Below are 10,126 nucleotides of genomic sequence, written 5' to 3'. Positions count from 1 at the left end.
CGATGCACGAAATGAAGGATCCGAGAAGCCCGCGCGCGATGTGCTTGATCGCCGAGTCGGAGACGCCTACACGCGAAAGGCTTAGCCGCGTGACCGAGAATTCCGTGCCCGAAGCGAGGTCGCGAATCCGCGTCACCGATGCTCCGAATGCTTAGCCGCGGGTCTGAGACGTCTACAAAAAGCGGGATCGGCCACGCTGCTGCGATGTCCACGTAGCGCCCGCTCTAATACTAGTCGAGATTACGGAAACCGCTCAGAGCTCGCGAAGAGACCGCAACAAGCGGTGCAGACGACGCCATCGCGAAGCGAGCACCGGACCAATGGCGAACCGCGCTGGAGTCACGTGGCGGGCGCGGGCAATCGGTGGCTCCGGCACGACCTTCAATCGTTTGCTTTTTGTGTGCTTGTTTCTGTATGGAGGAGATAGCTGAAGCGGCAAATTTGAAGACGGAGAAATGCGCTTTCCAACGAATCCAAGATGGCGGCGCTCGGCTGCGCTGTTCCGGAGATATCGTGGCTTGAAAAACGCCGTTTTTTCGCGATTTCCGCGAAATTTTTCGGCACCTTGGCTGATACTATTTTTTTTAGAGCACTTCTACTTGGTTTTCAGCGATGATATTTCGGAATCAGATAAAATAAGAGTTACAGAAATTGAAAATGTGATTTTCAAAAAAATCGATTTTTTAGCCATTTTTCGCGATGCGAAAGCCGCGTCCCCCCTTAATCGGGACGCACGCGCTAGTGCTGTTTAGTCTCCTGTTCGCAACTAAGGCTAGCCTTATCATCGCGTTGCACGTTTTAATTCCCCGTTGGTGCAATTGTCGGCGATAGACGCCGCCAAATCCGAGGCTGTTTGGCGCAGTTAGGCGCAATTTTCGTCGATTGTATCAGGATGGCGCAGTAAATCCCATTTGGCGCACTTTGGCGCAGTTGGCGCAGGAGTGGAATCACTGTACTAAAACTTACTGTCAGCAATACTCGCGATAGTATTCAACGTCGCGGGACCGGAGGCGCGGCAACGAAGCCAACGGAGTCGCGTGACCCAACTTCTCGCGCTTTTGCAAAGCCAGGCGAACCCACCACCGCCGTTTCCGAGGTTTTCTTGTCTTCCGTTTATTCATTGTCCATTTCTAGAAAACAAGTAGGTAGAAGTATAAAAGCCATTTCTTCTTCCACTTCCATGACAGACAATAGTTAGGCAGATTCCTCGTTGGCGCTCCATAATTCTCCTCGCACGTGCACGGTATGTTGCAGAAGTCGCGGGGTGCTTTTCTCGTCGCGACGATAGATTGGGAGCGTAGGTCTCACGTAGGACGCGCAGGCTTCGGCGAACCTCAACACAAAGGGCCAACCCGGATTTTAGCTTTGGTGTTCCCGTTGCCACTTTCGTGTCCTGGAGGCGCCGAAAATAATACGAAATGATGAAATGTTATTACAACTTGTAAATAAAAGCTATTAAAGAAATATAATCACGCCTAGGCAGCAACCTGTGACACAGCGCTACCGCGCCCGTGTGAGGAGAATTACAGAACGCCAACGAGGAATTTACCGAAGGTCGCAGATGACACGCGAAATTGCGCAAGATGATCGCTTTTGATGACGGGTGGGTCAGTGAATGAACATACCGCTCGAAATAATGCGATAATGAGCGCCACCACGCCGACAAACGTGCGCAGACTAGATGGATGTGGACGAAAGCGGCAGCGGCGGCCGCGGTGGTAGCAAAACAAATGTGAACTTGGACATGCGCGGAAAAGATTTTTCGGCCGCTTTGGCCTTTCCGGCCGCTTTGACCTCTCCACCCGCTTGCCGCTTCCCAAGTGTGAACGTAGCCATAGTCTGCAGCGCAAAACGTCTCTCGTTTGCGATTGCGCCCCTACGGAAGGCTGGTAGTTACTGTTGTGTTGCTGAATCCCAAACCAGCAATTACGGAAGGCTGGTAGTTGCTGTTGTGTTGTGGAATCCCAAACCAGCAATGTACACACCAAAGGGTTGATGCCAGCAGTGAAATTCCACCGACTCGCAACAGAATGCACGAAACAGACAGCTGACAAGCATGGATTACATGTGCGCAGTACAGTGTAAGTAAACACTTGTTGCAGGCGCTGACAGTTCTCGTCGGAGTTCACGCGTCCTGAGAAATTGATTATGTGCACTATGCACTGAACAAGACCGGAGTTCATTCCTGCATCACTAGTACACCAATCAGTCGAGATTCTGTGAGGTACAAGGCCGCTTCCTGTTTGCACCGGCCTAAGTGAAGCAGAAATGACTCGCACGCACTACTTAAAATGCGTACACATGCCATAACTATGCAGTGCGGTGAAATATTCTGTACAATTCTGAATCTGTTAACGTAAAGGCAAATGACGGCTGCACGCTCGCCCACAGCGGAAGACACAGCGGCCCATGCACTTGCCGCAGTAAATACAAGGCGACGAAAGCTTCGTAAAAAAAAGCATTATTCGTTTTTGCGCGTATTTCAGTTTTCTAGCGCAAAAACGCAGCGAACAAGCTATTGCTATGGGAGTAGGTATATAGCCTGCATGGTCACACGTGCATTTTCACGTGTATAGCCGACCTTGACTTGTGAAACGCACTTCGCCCCGACGAGGACGACGCCATCTACGCTTAACGGAGATTAACAATTAATGATGGCTGCTCCGATCGGGCGGGTCGTCTCAATGATGCGTTTTCGAAGACTGGTCCATTCAGTGGCGCGATGAGAGACGGTTGCTCCAAACGCCCACTGTACCTGTCGTACTTACTGTATTTTACTGAGCTTACATTACTTTTTACTTCATTTCTGCACAAGCACACACTAGAGCACTGCACGGGCCGATTTTTTCAGCCCGTGCCCGGCCAGGGCCCGTTATTACGTTGGGTGGCCCGCCCGAGCCCGATCAAAACTTTTATGGCGAGACCCAGGCCCGGCCCGGGCCCGGAAATAATCTACGTTACCCGCCCGGCCCGGCCCGCCACCCCTTTACCTTAGGCCCGAGCCCGACTGAGTCGGGCCCGAGGCCCGAGCCCGACTCAAAACCGGCCCGAACCCGGCCCGAGACTAATGGTTTTGGGAGTTGAGTCGCCCGAGAATAACTCACTGCACGTTACATGCACACCACCAGAAAGCCCGAGCCCGGCCCGGGCCCGGGTCAAAAAGCACACGCCGTGCCCGAGCCCAGCCCGAGCCCGTGAAAAAAACAGTTCTACCCGGCCCGGGCTTTCGGGTAAGCCCGAGCCCGTGCAGTGCTCTATATAGCACACACACACGTGTGTGTGTGTGTGTGGGGGGGGGGGGGGTCCCATGTCTTTGATATACATACATAGCGTGTGCTTAAACTACCGATATTTATTATCGATCACGTCACGTAGAGGAAAGCAGACGCTTGCCCCCCCCCCCCCCCGGTCGGGCCGATGAACCCCCCCCCCCCCCCCCGAAAAAAATTTCTGGCTACGCCCCTGCGCGAGAGGCAAAGTGACCGGCCAGGAGGTTTGCCAGGGCCTTTTCTGTCAGCCCCATGGAGACAGCAACAGCCATAATGGGCTGTGGGAGGCTTGGGCCCTGCTGGAGTGAACGCAGCAAGCACCACACCGTTCAGCTGCTCGTGGCAGAGGAGATAGAGCTGCAGACTCCCTCCCAGCTCCGCCGACGGCGCTGGTTTGCGTGTCGTCTGCATACTGCGTCCAGCCTCCGGTATATGGTCCAATCCTCCTGGTCAGCCGTGCGGATGGCCCGACGTTCTGCCCTCCTCCTTATGGCCCGGAGATTCAACTGCCGGAGGTCAGGAACAGGGCGTCCTGGCTGCACTGGCTTCACTATGGTGGCTGCCGTGGCGCTGTTCTTTATGTGCTGGAGGAAGTCGCCATCTGCTGGATCGCCTGTGCAGTGTCTCCTGAAGAGGGTCCAGTTCACCATCGAACAGACCCTGCTCCGGGGGGCCCGACCAGCGTCATGAGAGAGGATAACGGGGAAATGATCGGACCTCCACGTGCCTGGACAAAATGTCCAGGTGTACGCACAGCGTTCAGTCGCGAGACTGAGGTCTATTGCCGTGCGCACACCTCGTAGGACGTAGGTGACCTCTCCGGTGTTGAGGATCAGGAGACCTGCAAGAAGGCTTATGTCCGCGATGGCACTGCCATCAGCGTTTTCCACCCCAGGCTTTGTGGTGGGCATTCATGTCCCCACACAGGAGGAAGTCTTTCCCGAGGCGGCTTGCCAGCGGCAGGAAGCTGGAAGCATCCCAGGCGAGACGGGGGCGGATGTACACGCTGGCCACTGTGGTGTCACACGAGCCTATGCGGACAGTGACCACACAGCACTCCATCGCGCCACCTGCCAGATCATCCACAGGGACCACCGCAAGGGGGATACTCGCCCGAACGTAGACGGCACATCGGGCAGCTCCCTGGGCATGGCCGGCCGTCCGGCAGGGTGCCTCGGTGCACGTGTCCAGCGTGCAGGATGTTATACTTAGGTGACCCACATACCCTGGCAAGCGTAGAGCTCCAGCCGTCACGCACACCTCCTGCAGGGCGAGCACGTCGTAGTCCTCCTGCAGGAGGTGCAAACACAGCTCCACATGCCGTCGCCTCAGTGAATTCTCGTTCCACTGCAGCACTCGAGGATGTCGGTTGTTCCCTCGGCCACTAGCCATGGTGGTTCTTGCCTCCCTGCAGTCGCCCAGCCTGGAGGCAGAGGGTTTTCAGCGGGCTGTCCGCTGGGAGGAGCTCACCCACTGCTCGGAGAGTCAGCTGCAGGTAGGCGATGGTGGCGTACCTCGGATCAGCGGCAGGAGTCCCCAAGGGCTGTGCTGCATTGGCTGGTGGTCGAGCAGCAGGGGTGGTAGGCTGTTTGGAGGGGGCTGCGGCAGGCTGGAGTGCCGGGGGGGGGGGGCTGGTCTCCAGGGGCCAGCAGCAACTTGAGCATAGGTGCTGGCAGGCTTGGCTGCAGGGGTGCCCTCTCGTTCCATCGTCCGGACTGCGTGCCTGGACAGTGCGACTGAAGAAGTCACCAGAATTGTGGCCACCTTGCGTTCCTCCTGCCATCTGGGGCAGGCTGGAGTACAGGCAGGGTGGTTGCCTCCACAGTTGGTGTAGCGGGCCTGGTTGCCGCAGAATTCTGCAGCCGGGTGTGTGCGACTGCAGTTCTTGCATCTGTTGCGCCATTTACATGTGGCTGCCACGTGGCCGAGGCGTCCACACTGCTGGCACTGGAGCGGACGAGGGCGGGCCGGCCGCACTGCAAAGCGGAGCTTGAAAATGCTGACGCTTTCAGGTTGCAGCGGGCCGGCGAACCGGAGGACTACCGTGTTCTCCCGTCGAGTGGCAGCTAGGACGGGAATGCTGCTCTGGATGCCCTCCAGTAGCTCAGCTTCGCTGTGCGTTCCATCGACTCCGTGAACAAACCCTGTGCTCAGCGTGCGATCCGCGGGTAAGCGGGACGCAACAGGGATGCCACGTAGTTCGGTGGTGGGTAGCAGCACATCGTGGCAGCTCTGCATCGCTGCGTCTGCGACAACCACATTCCTTTTCGCGTTTACGCGCACCACAGTGACTCCCTGGAGAGACGATATTGCACTAGCTAGTGCAAGGCGCGATTCCTTCGCAAAGGAGCCGCCCTTCTCGGAGGGCCGGAACAAGACCATTCCTGCCAAGGCAGGATCTGAGGCCAGGGCCACGGTGGCTCTGGTGCGACGGCAGACGGCCCGCGACATCAACAGGCTGAAGTCATCAGCAACCCCAGATGGCCTCAGGCGTCGGCTGTTTGTGGTCTGCCTGCTGTGGGGGGCTTGCTGGGCTAGACGTTGAGGCGTCCTGCAAAGAGCTGGAACCAGCAAGGGGTGCGCCAGCTGGAGGGGAGCGCTTGGCCTTTGCTGTTTTCTTTTTATTCTGCTTTTTCGTTGCAGCGTTTGTGGCTGGCTGCTGATTCCTTTCCAGGAAGTCAGCTGCACTATGTTGCAGCACCTTTCGGTGAGGCTCAAGCTGGCGAGGTTCTGCCTGGGAAACAAAGTGAGAGAGGCATAAAGGAGAGATGCCTCGACCTGCACCACTACTGTATCGCAGGTTGCCTGGGAAACAGTAACTCGGGTAAAGGCAGTAGCTGGCCTCCCGGGAACAGCAGTTGATGCGGTCTTTTCTGCAGTAGGGGTGGTAGCTGCAGGCGCCACTGCGCCGGTCGCCGCCGTCGCTGCATCTGGAGCTCCTTCGCCAGCAGCAGAGCCGAATGGAGGAGTCAAAAGCTTCCGCTTTGAGTCGGGAAGGGCACCGAGGCCCTTCGACTGCTTGGGAACCTCCTCCTCGTCCTCGCTGTCTCGGCCACGCTTCCCGGAGGTTGACTCGTCCATGACCTCCTCGTCGGAGGTCACGGGGAGCTCCACCGTGACTGGCTCGAAGGCATCTGTGGGCTGCAGTGCCGCGGGAGCTGCAGTGGTGAGGGGGAGATCATTTGGGACCTCTTCCGATGGGACCGGAACATCGGCGACAGACGCAGCCGGGGAAGATCGGCGCTGGGTGGCCACGCCGCGCCTCACCAACCACTAGTCGACGATGTCCGCAGCCCTTGCCCGTGCGGCATCGCGATGCCGAAGCTCAAGGCCCAAGGACTGCGGCATGTCGACCGTCGCACTTAGGTCGGCAGGAGGTTGCCGCGAAATCCGCCATGTCGCGTGGGCTCTGCGGGACACGGGAACGGGCTACCGCAAGGTGCACAAACACCGCGCGAGCACGTGCACGAGAGAAGGCGGACACTCACGTAGTGCACAAAATGCACATGGTACAGCACGGCGTGCAAGTACGACACGCACCCGCGGTGCGCGGACACCTGACACACGAGGCGCACGCACAGCGGCGAACACGTGGCACGTGCAAATCGCAAAACACTCGGGCATGTGCAGTTCCAGCAGGCCGGGCAGCGCGTTGCTCGCGGAGAATCCAGGGGCAAGCTTGGAGGGGATGACCGAAGTCCTTCTCGTGCCACGGCCGCTCGATGAACGCGAGGCCTAGCGGTCCGCGTTCGGCTCGAAGCAGGAAAGAGTTCAGGACTTCAAGATCGGGCCGGAATTGGCCGTGAAATGGTAGAAACTGGTGTAGAACACCTTCACTAACCGATTGCAGCTGGAGTCAGACCATTCTGGGTCGAAAAACCGCCTTTCCGAGTCGAAAAATGCGGAGCCGATGTTGAGTGCGTCCGCTCGCTCCGCCGGTCAAGTTGGCGTCCCACGAGAGAGGAGTAGGGTTGCTGCGTGGCGCGTTTCCCACCGGCGCGCCAAGAATTTCGGGGGCCACGCGCTGACTTCGTGGCGGCGACACCATGCAGATAGCGCCGAGTGTTTTTAGTGAAGTGCGAAAGAGGAATCCCGCTGCAGTACACATATAAATCTATTCAACGGTGGCAATACGTTGTGTCGCTATTAGTGGCGAGAAGTTGGAGTGGCGCCCTCTCGCGAGTGACGTCACGGCCAGGACTCCGCGCGCACATTCCGTTCGTGCATGCTCGGGGTATTGGTGGCTCGAGCCGTACTTGTTGAAGGATGTTTACGCTTCTTTCTGCTGTTGTGCCTGAATCGTGAGTCCCGAGTCCTGAAAATGTGCGGCTTGGGCCTTGGTTATCGCAAGCTATGTAGCGTTGAAGGGATCTTCTGGTTTTGCAATACATACATCCGCCGTTTCTGTCCGTAAATTTTGCGTAAAAATAATTACTGCAACTTCAACACGCCAAGTTATGTATGATGCTCCGCTAAACACTTCACATTCCCTTAGTACTGACAGCTACGAAAGACATTGCATTTTAAATGGAAGAAAAATCTTTGTATTTGGTGTCAACATTATAAATCCGTGTTAGAAGGACACTGCCCGCCGAAGCACCATCATGATTCTTATTACTCTGGTGAGTTGTTCTAGTCAAATGTGGCCACTTTATCAATGTGTAAAAGCAAGAGTTAGGCACGCATATTGTATGAAAAGGTTTGCAACTACTTTCACCATACCCTGAAACAGGCACCCAGACAACTAATTTCTCATGGCTGTTAACACGAAGGCGCGTCATGTATATACTTCACGGTATATACTTCAGGTATGTATATACTTCACGAATACCATAACAGAAATCACCTGAAAAAAGTTTCGTGGTTAAGATCGAGAGCGAATCAATTGCAGGCGATGAAATGTTTCATAGTTACCCTCACTAGCCTTTATCGACAATATCACGCACCCCTCACGCAACGGAAGCAACCGACTGTTGCTATGGCAAGGCATGCAATCTTTTCGAAACCCATCTGTTCACTGCAACTTCGAATTGAAGCCATGAAGCAGTTCTTTACAGCGCCAATTGCAATGCCTAAAGTATACTCGAGGCAGTACAGTGCAGCTCAGGCTGCCTTGAAAAGGAAAATTCAAACACCTACCATGTCATGATCCTGCGTTGTTTGATATGCACGAACTGATAACTATTCTCTTCGTCAGTACATAAAAGAGAATCTCGCATGCCTGCCTCATAAAGAAGACACCACAAGCATCACCTGTTGCACATGAACTAACTTGATTTTTGTCCTCCACCGGGGAATAAAACGTTATGTTCAATATGGCCCATACTACTAATGAATGGGGCTTCGGCTTCCTGCTGGATGCAGCCATACGGTCCAAAAGGCATATTTCGCTCAAAAATTTGGGCCGAGCAGCCTGTCTCAGTTCACCAAACAGATTCGTTATGTCTATTCCCCAAGCAACAAGCACCAGTAAATTGCTCAAGTGAGTTAAATGTGTAGCACAGAAAAGGGAATAAATATTGCTACATTCCTTTCCGTGTGCTGCAAAGACCTGTAAGCCTAAATCGGCTTTACTTTAAATTACCGCCAGTTAACGTTAACCGGTGAAGAACGGCCTAATTTTGAGAGCCAGTGAAAAAAATGGTGCTGGCAGAATCTAAAATGCAGTGTTTGTTGCCTCGTATTACTGCCGAGCTTTTCTGTGAAGAAAGGCAAAATTTCGATATTGCACCATGAACTACTCGTCGTGAGCAAACATGTTTTAGCTTGTTAAAATCAAGGTACACGTTGTAGAAGTCATATATAGCCAGCGCTACGTCTTTGCGTTTATGCCTTTATTATTCACGTGAGCTACTGCCGCAAAGTGTAGATCCACGCATGAAAAACACGCAATGGGCTGGTCTGAGCTCCTTCGGCTGGCATTGTAGCGTTGCCGTTGAGAAATATATTGTCGTACAGGAAATAAGCTCTTTGAATAAATTTTCGCGATTGACGACGTCGCAAAAAATGTCACAGTTTCGCCCTAAGGGCGAAGCAATGAATGCGATAGCAACACAGCAATGTCATACGAAGTAAGGTGAGCGGCTTGCAGCAATATGAATAGTAGTAAACAGGAGCTTATTAATTAAGTAAGCAGGTGTTCCGCGGCGTAAGTAGACCGACATGAAGAGAGACTCGATGACCACGACAAGGTGCGTGTGAAACGGTGGTGTTGATGAGAAGCGCTTCCCGTAGGCAGCGCGTGCGGGTGCGAAGGGATATATACACACCTGTAGCGCTGCACTGCCGATCCGGGCAGCATTGCATGTGTAGCGCGCGTTGTAAAATGAGCATGTGAGATAGGCTTGACTATTACTAACTGAATTAACAAGCGTGGTGTCAGCGCGCACAAGCAGACATGAATAGATCACACTGAATGACCGCAGACAACGACTGTCACAACGCTGGCAGCAAGCTCAGCCGCCGCAGCGGGCGAAGGTTCGTGCGGTCGATCGCTTCAACGGAAACTGAGCGGCGAATGCACAGCGCATACAAAGGTCAGAGCCATGTGGAGATAAGAGACGGTGCGGGCGACCGCCACAGCTAACGTACGAGCACGGTTGCTGGCAGAGTAGAAGCTGCCCCCCCCCCCCCCCCCCCCCGCTCCCTCCTGCGCTGCCTTGGTTGCAAGATACGCCTTTGGTGCCGGAGCCCAGTGTCGCCGCGCCTCCCTCCCTCCCATACCCCCACGGCCTTTCGCGCGACGGTCGCGTTTGCTTTCCGCCGTGCGTTCGCTCTCCGTAATAGCGCGCGGAGGAGTTCGCCCTCCGTGATAGCGCGCGTCCCCCGCGCGCTTTCGCTCGCGCATACGGCGCGCG

The sequence above is a fragment of the Dermacentor silvarum genome, chromosome 3 (genome assembly GCF_013339745.2).
Source record: "Dermacentor silvarum isolate Dsil-2018 chromosome 3, BIME_Dsil_1.4, whole genome shotgun sequence".
Classification (NCBI taxonomy): domain Eukaryota; kingdom Metazoa; phylum Arthropoda; class Arachnida; order Ixodida; family Ixodidae; genus Dermacentor; species Dermacentor silvarum.
This window is presented reverse-complemented; position numbering follows the sequence as displayed.